Source organism: Rana temporaria, chromosome 3 (genome assembly GCF_905171775.1).
Source record: "Rana temporaria chromosome 3, aRanTem1.1, whole genome shotgun sequence".
NCBI classification, from domain to species: Eukaryota; Metazoa; Chordata; class Amphibia; order Anura; family Ranidae; genus Rana; species Rana temporaria.
This window is the reverse complement of record NC_053491.1, coordinates 213,878,178-213,893,842: the sequence shown is the minus strand read 5'-3', so window position 1 is coordinate 213,893,842 and position 15,665 is coordinate 213,878,178.

Sequence of the window (15,665 nt, the reverse complement as noted above, 5' to 3'; positions counted from 1 at the left end):
CGTTAAGTTGGGTCCGGAAACCTGGAGAGACGCGAGAAAAAGGAGAATGTCATCAGCAAACATGCATAATTTATGATTATGGCCACCTACTTCTATCCCTAAAATCGTTGGATCTGACCTAATCTTTTGTGCGAGAGGTTCTATGAGGAGAGCAAATACTAACAGAAAAAGAAAAAGTGCTAGAATAAAATCAGGATCAAATGCACTTTTTATCATGGCCACAAGATGGAAGCAACAGTCCTGCCATTTCACTTGCACATTGGAAGTGTAGATACAGGTCTGGAAGATTATCACCTTCACAAAAGGACTCCTTCAGAGAAAAAGCTGTATGATTTAAAAAATAAAACGTTTTGAGTAGATGAGCTATTCTCAACCACAGAGAAACCCCCTAAAATCATGTTTAGGTCCCAAGAATCCCTTGCTAAAACATGATTATATTTACAGGCTAAAATATGTCCCCTTACATTGGAGGTCACTGGAAACGTTTTGCGTTACATTGGTGGTCAATAGAAAAGTGTCATTGTAATAAGACAGTGGAAAAGTGCACTCCTTTATTGGTGGTCAGCGTACAAGTGTCTCCTTATATAGGAGGTTAGTGGAGACGTGTACTTATCTGAGAAACAAAAGAAGCAGCTCAATTGGTTCAACACCACTGGCTCTTCTGAGTGATGCCAGCTCTGGTACTATAAAGGGATCGTCAGGTGAGTACAAAATTTACTATGGCACTGCCAAACAACCACTGGAGAATCCTAGGGTTCCATGGGTCTCTTTTTGATAAAAAAAAAAAGGCTAGACTAGGCAGTCCAATTATAACCATAGAAATGTCTTTGTGGGAGAACTATATTCAAGATCTGTACTTAGATATCATGAATTATTCTTTACAAATGTCATCAATGAAATGCCAAGAAACAGAATCCAGAGAATAGTATGATTTTACTATCTATGGAGCAAATTTGTAGTGACAAAGAAAAATTCTGTTTAATACAGCACTGATAAATTCTCAGTGATGGTAAGAAGTTATTTTCTAAAAAGTGTATTAAATTACTAAGGGCCAGATTCACAGAAGAGATACGACGGCGTATCTCCTGATACGCCGGCGTATCTCTGTGATCCGCCCGTCCTAACTATGCGGCTGATTCATAGAATCAGTTACGCATAGATAGCCCTAAGATCCGACAGGTGTAATTGACTTACACCGTCGGATCTTAGAATGCAATTCTAGGCCAGCCGCTAGGTGGCGATTCCATTGTGGTCGGCGTAGAATATGCAAATGACTAGTTACGGCGATCCACGAAGATCCGCGCGTTCGTCGCAATCTTGTACGTCGTCGCTAGTCGGTTTTTCCCGTCGCAAAGTTACACCTGCTTTAACATGGCTTATCTTTAGAACAGCCATGTTAAAGTATGGCCGTCGTTCCCGCGTCGAATTTCAAATTTTTTATTTTTTTGCGTAAGACGTCTGGGAATACGAAACGCCGTAACGCACGTCGCCGTTCAAAAAAAAATTCAGGGCGCAAAGCACGTCAGGAAATTTTAACACGGAGCATGTGCAGAACGTTCGGCGCGGGAACGCGCCTAATTTAAATGGTGCCCGCCCCATTTGAATTAGGCGGGCTTGCGCCGAGCGCATTTACGTTACACCGCCGCAAGTTTACAGGTATGAGCTTTGTGAATCAGGCACTTACGCTGTAAACCTGCGGCGGTGTAACGTAAATGGGATACGTTACGCTGCCGCTGAGTAACGTAAATGTCTCTGAAACTAGCCCTATGCCCCTTTCTGTAATGCTCGGATTTTCCGACAACAAATGTTCCGACCGTGTGTAGGCCCCATCGAACATTTGTTGTCTAAATTTTAGGTCCCAGTTCTTAAATTTTCCAACAACAAAATCCGTTCTTGGAAATTCCGATCGTGTGTGGACAATTCCGACGCACAAAATTCCACGCATGCTCTGAATCAAGTATGAGACGGAAGCGCTCGGTCTGGTAAAACTAGCGTTCGTAATGGAGATAACACATTCGTCACGCTGTAACGGACTGAAAAGCATGAGGCTGAAAAGCGCGAATTGTCTCTCACCAAACTTCTACTAACATGACTTCCTTTTTCTAGTGCCGTTGTACGTCACCGCGTTCTTGATGTTCGGAATTTCCAACAACATTTGTGTGACTGTGTGTATGCAAGACAAGTTTGAGCCAACATCATTGGAAATTTATCCACGGTTTTGTTGTTGGAATGTCCGGTGATCTGTATGCATAACAGTGCAGAAAAAGGAGGTTTCATGACATAACTATAGTAACAAGTAAGGTAAAAGATACTTGAACCCCCTAGGTCATGTAAGTAATGTCATGCAGTCTATCCATATCTTTCCCTCTTCATTTACAAGTTGTGGACTCACAGATTGTGCAGTACAGAATTTAGCAGCATTTCTGTTTCCATTAGGCCCGGTACACACAAGCAAACATGTACGATGAAACCGGTCCGTCGGACCGTTTTCACAGTACATGCCTGCCAGAGGGCTTCTGTACGATGGTTGTACTAACCATCGTACAGAAGTCCGCGCGTAAACAATACGCGGGGCGTGTCCGCGGCGTCGCCGCGACGATGACGCGGCGACGTGGGCGGGCCTGCCATTTAAAGGCTTCCGCGCATGCGTCTAAGTCATTTGACGCATGCGAGGGACGGCGGGCGCTCGGACATGTACGGTAGGTCTGTACTGACGACCGTACATGTCCGAGCGGGCAGGATTCCAGCGGACGGTTTTAAAACACGTCCAGGAATATTTGTCTGCTACACACGACCGAACATGTATGTTGAAACTGGCCCGCGGACCAGTTTCAGCATACATGTTTGGTCGTGTGTACGGGGCCTTATGGTTTTCCTTACCTTTTTCCACTGTCTGATCCTAAGGGCCTGTTCACACCATGTGGATTGGAAGCAGGAACTGTGCTGGGCAGTCTTGCCAATGCAAGACAAGGCAAAAAAACTTTGTTACATATCATGCCAGTTTATGGCAAGCAGTACTTTTTTTCAGTGCAGCATTGTACATTAAAAATTCACCGCATTATGCCCAATAAAACTTAAGTAAACCAAAGTAAATAAAAATAAGTAAACCATAAGATGCGCCAGGATTAACGGCACTACTCCTCCAAGTGTCAGTGAGTTCAGGTTGTTTGCTGCTGTGAAGACAACAAGAACAAACATTTTATTTCATAATTGTACATTAAAGGACACAGAATTGTATTTAACAATTGGGTTATATGTTGCTTTGGGTGATTGTCAGAATCTGGCAGAAAAAGCTGTAAGGACAGCGCCAATAAAACCTTATTACTCTCAGCAAACCTCAGTTTTTTTGCTGGAGTCTTTAGGTGTACCGATAACTTCTCTCTCCGCTCTGAAATAAACACATTTTCTTTTTTTTTATCTCACCCATCCTAAAGGAAACAATCTCTCCTTATTGATACAGTACTGTCTTGCCCTAGGGCTGCCTGTGTTGACCCATCCAAATGTCATTAGCCTTGGGTACTTAAAAATGCCTCAGCCAGCCAGCCAAAACATGCCCTGTACACTCACTCATGGAGACTGTCTTGAATGAATGATGACTCCGTCTCAAATGCTTTTAATACATTTTTTGAGGAGGGGTGGGGGGCTAGAGGGCAAGACAAAAGCCCTCAGCTAGAAGAAAGTCTTCAGCTTCTGTGGCAAAGAAGGGCTCTTTCATTTCACTTGGGCATCCGGGCCCAAGCCCAACTCACAGATCTGGACAGCTAAGCCTGTCAAGTCTGTAAACAAGCCTTCTTTGCAACGAGCGGGCGCCCCCTTCTGGGTTCAAGATATTTTTAAGCATGTATCATCTGGATTGGGAATGTTTGTCATTTTACACATGATCCATTATAGTGTGCTGGCTGCAGACATGGATACCCTTACATTATTGTTCTACTGGATCTACGATTTGTAGTCAGCTATCTATGACTGTTTGATTCACAAACGCGTGGTTTGTTCTTTACAGAGGATTCTATTTGATCAAATGTCATATTTAATCCATCACACTCAAGGTGGTTTGCCTAGATAACTGCATTTTTGAAAAAATAACATCTAATTTCCTCGTGACACTAGGAATGTATTATCTGTACTGACAGACATATGTGGCTGCATGACTTTAAGTCCTGTGAGCTACTGTATGTGCACGTCAATAAACTGTTCATCCTTATGGGATAATCAACATGATACACAGAATTTCATGCATTCATCTTTTTTTCAAGCTTTTTTGGCCTTTTTCTTTTACCTGATAATCTTGCAAATAAAGAAGGGGGACCATGATGCTTGCAAAGAGTAGGAAGGTCTGACTGTGGGTATTTTAAAGTGGTAGTAACGTTTTTTCTTTTACTTTTACCTACAGGTAAGCCTATAATAAGGCTTACCTGTAGGTAAAAAAAATCTCCTGAACCTTGACGGTTTAGGAGATATTCCCCTCGCAATGAGCCGCTGAATGCAGTGGCGCATGCGCACAGGGGATTTTCCACTTAAGGCTCGGCAGCCAACGGACCTTGCCGGAAAGAAGTCTCCCGAGTGACGACATAGTGGCTCCAACCACTCACAGTGCTGGAGCCGCGATACCCGGAAGACACGCCATGGCGAAATGTCAGCTGCCTCGGCGTGGACCGGGAGGGACACCGACGCCTCGTTCTAAGGTAAGTATTTCATAATGAGCTAGTATGCGGTGCATACTAGCTCATTATGCCTTTTCCCTTACAGATGTAAAGGAAAAAAAAGTCAACGGGTTTACTACCGCTTTAAATAAGAAGCTGTGTAGTGCTGGGCAGTGAGGTTCTTCCCAGAGAAGGGGATATGTAAGTATAGGTCCCGACTTGCTGATGGAGGAAGGTATTGGGATCTATTGGAGGTAACATGTGCTTACTCTATAGGTAACAAAGGTTATAAGATTTGGGTAAACAAAACAAACGTTTATTTTTGCCTCAAACATTTAAGGCCTCGTACACACGGACGGACTGTCCGCTGAAATCGGACCGTTTTCAACGACCGTTTTCAACGGCCATGTCTGCCCGGAGATTTCTGTCTGATGGTTGTACACACCATCAGACAGAAATCCGCGCGTACACGATACGCGGTGACGTGGCCGCGCTGTCGCCGCGACGATTACGCGGCGACGTGCGCGGCCCTGGAAGGTCAATGCTTCCACGCATTCATCGAATCACTTCGACGCATGCGAGGGATGGCGGCCGAGCAGACATGTACGGTGAGTCTGTACAGACGACCGAACATGTCCGACGGACAGGCTTCCAGCGGACATGTTTCTTAGCATGCTAAGAAACATTTGTCCGCTGGAAAACGGTCGGCTGGACAAATGTCCGCTGGAAACCTGTCCGGTCGGCCGTACACACGACCGAACATGTCTGCTGAAACTGGTCCGCGGACCAGTTTCAGCAGACATGTTCGGTCGTGTGTACGGGGCCTAAGAGGTAATAAAGGCAAGGATTAGCATATTACAATTTTCTGATGTCTACAGTCATTTGAACATTTTTGACTAGACGGTGTTATGTCACTTACAGCATGTTTATATTAGAAGCACAGAAAGGCAGTTTCTTGGCTCCCATACATATCAAATGATGTGATTATGAAAAAATATGAACCAGTTCTATATCCAAAAAAGCCATCATGTAGATATACAAACAAGAGGGATGTCATGTTTGATTCTGGTAACTCAATATTGTTTCCAGCTGAGATCTGTTACAGAACATAATTTTTTTTGGTATAGTCTTTTGACAAATTTCCTAATGCTACAGTATGCTACAAAATGATCTTGGTGGAAATTAAAAGTGTATTTTTAAAGTAACCTTTATATTCTAGAGTGTCCTTTATTATTCACTTTATTAGTAAACATTTTATAATCATCACAGCTATAGTTTCCAATATAGTTCAGTGTTTACCACAATAGGTGGTCAATGACAGAGACATATTAAGACCAAATGGGGTTATTAGCAAGCTAGTAGCTTTGAACGGAATGTCCTGTCATCTTCCTGTCTCTGAACTACTGGCACTGTGGAGGTTAAAAGCTCCCATTCTACTGTGAAGCTTCTGTAAAAAAATTCCCTGAACTCGGGTTCCATTCTCCTTTCTTTGCTTTCACTGCCTGTAACAGAATCTGTGAGTTGGAAATAGACTTCTGTGACTTGTCAGGTTCTACCCCATTTATCAGGTTACAGACAGTGAAAGCAATAAAAGAACATTTCTCAATGGAGGGGGCAGGTCCTCATTGGGAACAGAAGACCCCAAACTATATATATATATTTTTTTCATATTTTTATTTTGGACATGTGACGAGACATAGCTAAAAATATAACATAACCATGAATAACAAAGAGAACAGGGAGAAAGCAAAAATAAACAAGGGAGTCATGCCACCAGAAATGGTATGCACATCATAATTAATCTAAAAGATATGCAAAACCAATATCTCTCTAGTGATCAATAAAAAATGAATATGTGTGTAAAAATATAAAGTTAACTCATTATAACCATAATGAACAATGTGCATCAAATAAATGGTGAAATAATAGTCTGTGACAGGAAGTCAGGTAAATCTGTGGATGTTGTCACAGACGGGACCTACATTTCTGCCTTGTTTAGACAATACACTAATTGTTATTAGGCGTCAGCTGCAAAATGTAGCCAGGAAGGCTAAAGGCCGTTGGAAGATTCCAGCTGTTCAGAATGAGGCAATTAAGGCCTCTATAAGTAATCCAGGGGATTACCACTGATTAGCTGCAGGCTGAGGCTTTCTGAGTGAGAGAGAGCAGTAGCTGAATGTCTTCTGAGGAGGTGAGGAGGAAATTGATTTTTCTGTGTGATAAAAATCAAAAGACTATTGCTTAACGACCAGCACTGTCTGCCCAGCGCTAGGTTGAGTCAGACTCCATAGATAGGTTCCTGTGTGGAAGGTAGATGCCCAGAGTGGCTAGGGTTTATTTTATGTTTGATTTTGTTTATGCTGTTTGGATGCTTGCAATTGTTTTCCAGCAAGATGGAAAAATAAACCAAAAACTTTGTTTTCAACCGTCTTCGACTGCCAGTCTGTATAAATTCAGTGTGTGGTGAACCCATCCAAGGGGTCACACACCCCGCTACCGAGCTAACCCCTTACATATGGTGGAGTGCCGCGGGCAGTTAAAGTAAACCCAAAATGGACGAGATACTGAAACAGCTGGCTTTAGCAAATGCAAATCAACAACAGACGAATGCAGGTTTGCAGCGGAGCCTTGCAGCTCAACAACAGAGCCTTGCAGCTCAACAACAGGCTCACCAAGAGAGCATGGCAACTCAACAACAGGTTTACCAAGAGAGCATGGCAGCTCAACAACAGGTTTACCAAGAGAGTCTTGCAGCTCACGAGAGAGCATTGCAGGCTTGGAACAGAGACACCAGCAGCAAATGGAGGCAATTCACCAGGAAGTAAAAAATATGCTTGAGCTGGGGGTGATAGAAGAGTCAAATAGTGATTGGTCAAGTCCCATTGTCTTAGTGCCCAAACCAGATGGAAGTTGGCGGTTTTGTAATGACTTTCGCCGCCTTAACCAAATCACTAAGTTTGACACCTATCCCATGCCCCGCATAGATGAACTGATTGATCGCCTAGGCACTGCCCGATACATGACAACATTAGACCTGACCAAGGGTTATTGGCAAATACCTCTCTCGGAGTCGGCCAGGGAAAAAACAGCATTTGTAACTCCAGACGGATCTTTCCAATATCGGAGGATGCCTTTTGGGTTACAAAATGCTCCCGCCACATTCCAACGCACCATGGATAAGACCCTTCAGCCTCATCGAGCCAATGCTGCTGCATACCTCGATGACGTTGTCATCCACAGTGAGGATTGGGAATCACACTTGCCAAAAGTTCAGGCTGTGTTGGATTCCATCTGGAAAGCCAGGTTTACAGCCAATCCAAAAAAATGTACCCTTGGGCTAGAAGAGGTGAAGTATCTGGGGTATACCAATGGAAGAGGTCTTATCAAGCCCCAAATAAATAAAGTTGAGGCTATTCAGGATTGGCCACGTCCCACCAACAAGAAACAGGTTCGTGCATTTTTGGGGATCGCGGGCTACTATCGCCGCTTTATCCCCCATTTTGCCTCACAGGCTGTTCCCCTGACCAATTTGACCAAAGGGAAGGAGTCTGTAATGACCAAATGGACTCCCGAAGCAGAAACAGCTTTTCAGGCTTTAAAACAGGCCTTATGTAGTCAGCCAGTTTTAAATTCGCCTGATTTTTCACGGGACTTCGTGGTTTAGACAGATGCGTCAAATGTGGGCTTAGGAGCTGTACTGTCTCAGATTATCAAGGGGGAGGAACACCCTGTTATGTACCTCAGCTGAAAGTTGAAGGCCCATGAAGAAAATTATGCCACCATTGAGAAAGAATGTTTGGCGGTGAAATGGGCTTTGGATTCTCTCCGGTACTACCTCGTGGGTAGACAGTTTGAACTGGTGACGGATCATGCCCCATTGAAGTGGATGGCACAGAACAAAGAGACCAATAGGAGAATAAATAGGTGGTTCCTGGCCCTCCAGGAATTTCGTTTTGTGGTAATGCATCGCCCCGGTGCTAAAATGGGGAATGCAGATGGGTTGTCCCGAGTGCATGCCTGCATGGCAACCTGTGTCCCAACCCTAGGGTTGAAACAAGAGGGGGGGGGGTATGTGACAGGAAGTCAGGTAAATCTGTGGGTGTGTCACAGACGGGACCTACATTTCTGCCTTGTTTAGACAATACACTAATTGTTATTAGGCGTCGGCTGCAAAATGTAGCCAGGAAGGCTAAAGGCCGTTGGAAGACTCCAGCTGTTCAGAATGAGGCAATTAAGGCCTCTATAAGTAATCCAGGGGATTACCACTGATTAGCTGCAGGCTGAGGCTTTCTGAGTGAGAGAGAGCAGTAGCTGAATGTCTTCTGAGGAGGTGAGGAGGAAATTTATTTTTCTGTGTGATAAAAATCAAAAGACTATTGTTTTGTGCTGTACGACCAGCACTGTCTGCCCAGCGCTAGGCTGAGTCAGACTCCATAGATAGGTTCCTGTGTGGAAGGTAGACGCCCAGAGTGGCTAGGGTTTATTTTATGTTTGATTTTGTTTATGCTGTTTGGATGCTTGCAATTGTTTTCCAGCAAGATGGAAAAAAAAAAAACTTTGTTTTAAACCGTCTTCGACTGCCAGTCTGTATAAATTCAGTGTGTGGTGAACCCATCCAAGGGATCACACACCCCGCTACCGAGCTTACCCCTTACAAGTCCCATAACATAACACTTATGCATAACAAAGAAGAAAACTTCAAAGCGAATTATATAAAAGTCCAAATGTGAAAGCATAAAAAAGTTGAAAGTCCATGTGTGAGAATCCCAAACCAACCTTACAGAAAATTGTGCCAGTTCCCTTACCAAACAGTAATCATCTCCAAATGATAGGAGATCAACAGCACAGAAATCATCCAGTTGGGGACCATCTGTCAGGATACCACTAGCTCAAATGTTTCTATGGTCCTTCAATGGTTATCCAAAGCCAGCACCTCAAAGTAAAAAGGCAAAGTACACCACAACAATCAACAGCAGGTGTACAACATCATATGCCATTGGCCTTATCATACTCGCATTTCGACATCTTTAGGGGATAAAAAAATGTAAAGTCTCCTCAGTGGAAACACATGTATGCTGATGGATAGTTAAAGGGCAGATGACTGGGGGGAGCCCAACCCTCCTTAAAGGAGCAGGAGCATACATGGGCTTCCACTGAGGAGACTTTAAATTTTAGGCCCCGTACACACGACCAAACATGTATGCTGAAACTGGTCCGCGGACCAGTTTCAGCATACATGTTCGGTCGTGTGTAGGCGCGAGCGGGCCGAATTCCAGCAAACATTTGCCCGCCGGGCCTTTTCCCAGCAGACAAATATTCCTGGACGTGTTTTAAAACCGTCCGCTGGAATCCTGCCCGCTCGGACATGTACGGTCGTCAGTACAGACCTACCGTACATGTCCGAGCGCCCGCCGTCCCTCGCATGCGTCGAATGACTTTGACGCATGCGTGGAAGCCTTTAAATGGCAGGCCCGCCCATGTCGCCGCGTCATCGTCGCGGCGACGACGCGGACACGCCCCGCGTATTGTTTACGCGCGGACTTCTGTACGATGTTTAGTACAGCCATCGTACAGAAGCCCTCTGGCAGACATGTACGGTGAAAACGGTCCGACGGACCGGTTTCATCGTACATGTTCGCTCGTTAGTACCCGGCCTTGAGTTAGGACTGCAGTACACAGGGAGCCTTGACGGGGCCTTCAGATTACGCATGTATTTGCAAATGCGTGCAACTAAACCCCTGTTTTTAATGCACTGTTAGACAGGTGAATTTGGTTGGTTGCTGATTGGTTGGTAAGTTGAGCTTGGTTATTCTGTGTTTGTTGACAAGTACAATGATAGAATATGTTATATTCTTTATATCTTCTGAAGTGTTAAAAATCTTATGTCATAATTACTCATTGTTTGCTTGACTGACACATGAATTGTTTATCTTTATCCTAACAGCTTTTGCGTGGTGATGATTAATAATTAAATTACAATTTGGAAAAACAAGATACACAAGTAACTGAAGAATTATTACAGTACAGATCAATGTGCTTGGACCCAGAAATCTAATTATAGATTATATCACTAGGAATGCATGCTAAAAAACTTTATCAAATAACTTGGAGAAGTTCCTTTTTTCCTCCTATAAGTTGACATCTCTTAAGGGGCCAAGTCATCTATTAAATCTGAGAAATGTTAATGTTTGTGCAAATTCCAAAAAGGACATTAAGCATAGTAATTTATTGCAGATCTTAAGGCTCAAATGGTCACACTGAGTTGTTTAGGTTGACGTGTTATGATCAGCATACTTGACAAATTCCATCATTCACTATTGTTATTGACTGCCAACAAAATAGTTTTGTTCTTTACAAGTGAGTTCAGGTTCCAGCCTGAAAGGGACATTCTCAGTCTATGCCTAATGCCCCATACAGACGATCGGAATTTCCAATGGCAAAAGTCAGATGGACTTTTTCCATTGGAAATTCCGACCGTGTGTATGCTCCATCGGAGTAATTCCATCGGAAATTCCGATGAATTCCATCTGAGTTTACATAGAGAACATGTTCTCTTTTCCTCCGATGGAATTCCGTCGGAATTCCGATGTGAATTTGGTCGGACAAAGGTCCAATCGTGTATACGGGGAATTAATCCACCTAAAAATTTTAACAATTCTTCTAAAGTAGGGGTGCCTGATTTTATAAGGTAACCACTTCCGGTCAGATCTCCATGGCGACCTGATCAGAAGTTCAGCCCCCGCAGCCTTCTGAGACACATCACAGGTCCCAAAAGACTCCGGGACCATTCTGAAAGTACAGCATGGCTCGTGCATGCACAGTAGGAAACCATCTATGAAGCCAAAAGCCTTAACTGCAGGTTTCCCTTGCTTAAAGGGCTTGTAAAGGAAAAAAATGTTTTCCCTAAATAGCTTCCTTTACCTTAGTGCAGTCCTCCTTCCCTTACCTCATCCTTCGATTTTGCTTTTAAATGTCCTTATTTCTTCTGAGAAATGCTCACTTCCTGTTCTTTTGTCTGTAACTACACACCGTAATGCGAGTCTTTCTTCCTGGTGTGGAGAAAGCCTTTTAAGGGGCGAGCAGGAGTGTCAGGACGCCCACTAACACACAGCTCCTTTCTCTATCTGCAAAGTAGAGAGTGTCCTGACTTGCCTGCTCCCCCCCCTCAAGGGGCTTTCTCCACACCAGGAAGAAAGCCTTGCATTACTGTGTGTAGTTACAGACAGAAGAACAGGAAGTGAGCATTTATCAGAAGAAATAAGGACATTTAAAAGCAAAATCGAAGGATGAGGTAAGTGAAGGAGGACTGCACTAGGGTAAAGGAAGCTATTTAGGGAAAACATTTTTTTCCCTTAACAACTCCTTTAAGATGCTGGTGAATGGACCCAAAGCCGATTGAAGAATCAGCTCGGATGAGCTCATCGCTGGATCCCTGGACAGGTAAGTGTCCTTTTATTAAAAGTCAGCAGCTACAGTATTTGTAACTATTTGGGGGAGACTGAAGCTCCCCTTTAAGTTATCTCATACAGGGCAAAGGCATTGGGTAGAAGTTGGTGACTTTAGTGGGATGGCAGCATTTCTGCATGTGGTCTTAAACATCCAAGAGGTATCTCCATGGGGTAAACCCAGAAACATTGCCAGACCAATGGAGCACAAAGCTGCATGTTGCAGTCATTTCATGTACAGTTCATATCCCACATTGATATCTTACATTAAGATACATACGGGACTACTAAAAGTTTAAAGCTGAACTCCAACCTCAATCAGCTCAATGTGCTTGGACCCAGAAATCTATATATATAAAACTCAACGTGTGTGTGTGTAAGTATGTATGTATGTATGTATGTATGTTCCAGCATCACGTCCAAACGGCTAAAGATATTAACATGAAACTTGGCACACATGTTACTTATATGTCAGCAACAAACATAGGATAGGTGGTTTAACCCTTACCCACCCCCATTTGCAATGGTCGGGGTTTTTCTTTAAAGTCCCATTCAACTCTATGGGAAATACATGTTACTTCATAACTTCCAAACGGCTGTACATATTTCGATAACACTTGGTCACATGTTACTTATATGTCCACTTAAACTATAGGATAGTTAATTTATCCCTTAACTACCCCCATTTGTGAGGGTCGGGGTTTTTGTTTAAAGTCCCATGCAAATCAATGGGAAATGTATGTTCCCACATAACTTCTGTACGCCTGGAGCTATTTCAATAATACCTGGTACACATATTGTCCAAACGGCTAAAGATATTAACATGAAACTTGGCACACATGTTACTTATATGTCAGCAACAAACATAGGATAGGTGGTTTAACCCTTACCCACCCCCATTTGCAATGGTCGGGGTTTTTCTTTAAAGTCCCATTCAACTCTATGGGAAATACATGTTACTTCATAACTTCCAAACGGCTGTAGATATTTCGATAACACTTGGTCACATGTTACTTATATGTCCACTTAAACTATAGGATAGTTAATTTATCCCTTAACTACCCCCATTTGTGAGGGTCGGGGTTTTTGTTTAAAGTCCCATGCAAATCAATGGGAAATGTATGTTCCCACATAACTTCTGTACGCCTGGAGATATTTCAATAATACCTGGTACACATATTACTTATATGCCAAATAAAAATATATGACAGTTAAATTAACCCTTACCTACACCCTTATATAAAAGATGGGTATATTTATATTACTATGATTTTCCTCCCCAAAAGGTTAAGATAGGAAGACCGGGCAACGCCGGGTATTCAGATAGTCTAATTATAAATGATATCACTAGGAATGCATGCTAAAAAACTTTATCAAATAACTTGGAGAAGTTCCTTTTTTCCTCCTATAAGTTGACATCTCTTAAGGGGCCAAGTCATCTATTAAATCTGAGAAATGTTAATGTTTGTGCAAATTCCAAAAAGGACATTAAGCATAGTAATTTATTGCAGATCTTAAGGCTCAAATGGTCACACTGAGTTGTTTAGGTTGACGTGTTATGATCAGCATACTTGACAAATTCCATCATTCACTATTGTTATTGACTGCCAACAAAATAGTTTTGTTCTTTACAAGTGAGTTCAGGTTCCAGCCTGAAAGGGACATTCTCAGTCTATGCCTAATGCCCCATACAGACGATCGGAATTTCCAATGGAAAAAGTCAGACGGACTTTTTCCATTGGAAATTCCGACCGTGTGTATGCCCCATCGGAGTAATTCCATCGGAAATTCCGATGAATTCCATCTGAGTTCACATAGAGAACATGTTCTCTTTTCCTCCGATGGAATTCCGTCGGAATTCCGATGTGAATTTGGTCGGACAAAGGTCCAATCGTGTATACGGGGAATTAATCCACCTAAAAATTTTAACAATTCTTCTAAAGTAGGGGTGCCTGATTTTATAAGGTAACCACTTCCGGTCAGATCTCCATGGCGACCTGATCAGAAGTTCGGCCCCCGCAGCCTTCTGAGACACATCACAGGTCCCAAAAGACTCCGGGCCCATTCTGAAAGTACAGCATGGCTCGTGCATGCACAGTAGGAAACCATCTATGAAGCCACAAGCCTTAACTGCAGGTTTCCCTTGCTTAAAGGGCTTGTAAAGGAAAAAAATGTTTTCCCTAAATAGCTTCCTTTACCTTAGTGCAGTCCTCCTTCCCTTACCTCATCCTTCGATTTTGCTTTTAAATGTCCTTATTTCTTCTGAGAAATGCTCACTTCCTGTTCTTTTGTCTGTAACTACACACCATAATGCGAGGCTTTCTTCCTGGTGTGGAGAAAGCCTTTTGAGGGGGCGAGCAGGAGTGTCAGGACACCCACTAACACACAGCTCCTTTCTCTATCTGCAAAGTAGAGAGTGTCCTGACTTGCCTGCTTGCCCCCCTCAAGGGGCTTTCTCCACACCAGGAAGAAAGCCTTGCATTACTGTGTGTAGTTACAGACAGAAGAACAGGAAGTGAGGATTTCTCAGAAGAAATAAGGACATTTAAAAGCAAAATCAAAGGATGAGGTAAGTGGAGGAGGACTGCACTAGGGTAAAGGAAGCTATTTAGGGAAACATTTTTTTTTCCTTTACAACTCCTTTAAGATGCTGGTGAATAGACCAAAAGCCGATTGAAGAATCAGCTCGGATGAGCTCATCGCTGTATCCCTGGACAGGTAAGTGTCCTTTTATTAAAAGTCAGCAGCTACAGTATTTGTAGCCACTGACTTTTAACTATTTGGGGGAGACTGAAGCTCCCCTTTAAGTTATCTCATACAGGGCAAAGGCATTGGGTAGAAGTTGGTGACTTCAGTAGGATGGCAGCATTTCTGCATGTGGTCTTAAACATCCAAGAGGTATCTCCATGGGGTAAACCCAGAAACATTGCCAGACCAATGGAGCACAAAGCTGCATGTTGCAGTCATTTCATGTACAGTTCATATCCCACATTGATATCTTACATTAAGATACATATGGGACTACTATAAGTTTAAAGCTGAACTCCAACCTCAATCAGCTCAATGTGCTTGGACCCAGAAATCTAATTATAAATGATATCACTAGGAATGCATGCTAAAAAAACGTTATCAAATAACTTGGAGAAGTTCCCTTTTTCCTCCTATCAGTTCATGTCTCTTAAGGGGCCAACTCATCTATTAAATCTGAGCAATGTTAATGTTTGTCCAAATTCCAAAAAGAACATTAAGCATAGTAATTTAATGCAGATATTTAGCCTCAAATGGTCACACTGAGTTGTTTTGGTTGATGTGTTATGATCAGCATACTTGACAAATTCCATCATTCACTATTGTTATTGACTGCCAACAAAATAGTTTTGCTCTTTACAAGTGAGTTCAGGTTCCAGCCTGAAAGGGACATTCTCAGTCTATGCCTAAATCCACCTACATTTTTTAACAATTCTTTTAAAGTATCTTGGAGGCTTCCATCATTGCCTTGCTAAAGATACTAGGAATGCTTAATACTAACAGTATCTATGCACTGGACTCTATCTAGTAATTAAAGCAGGACTTTACC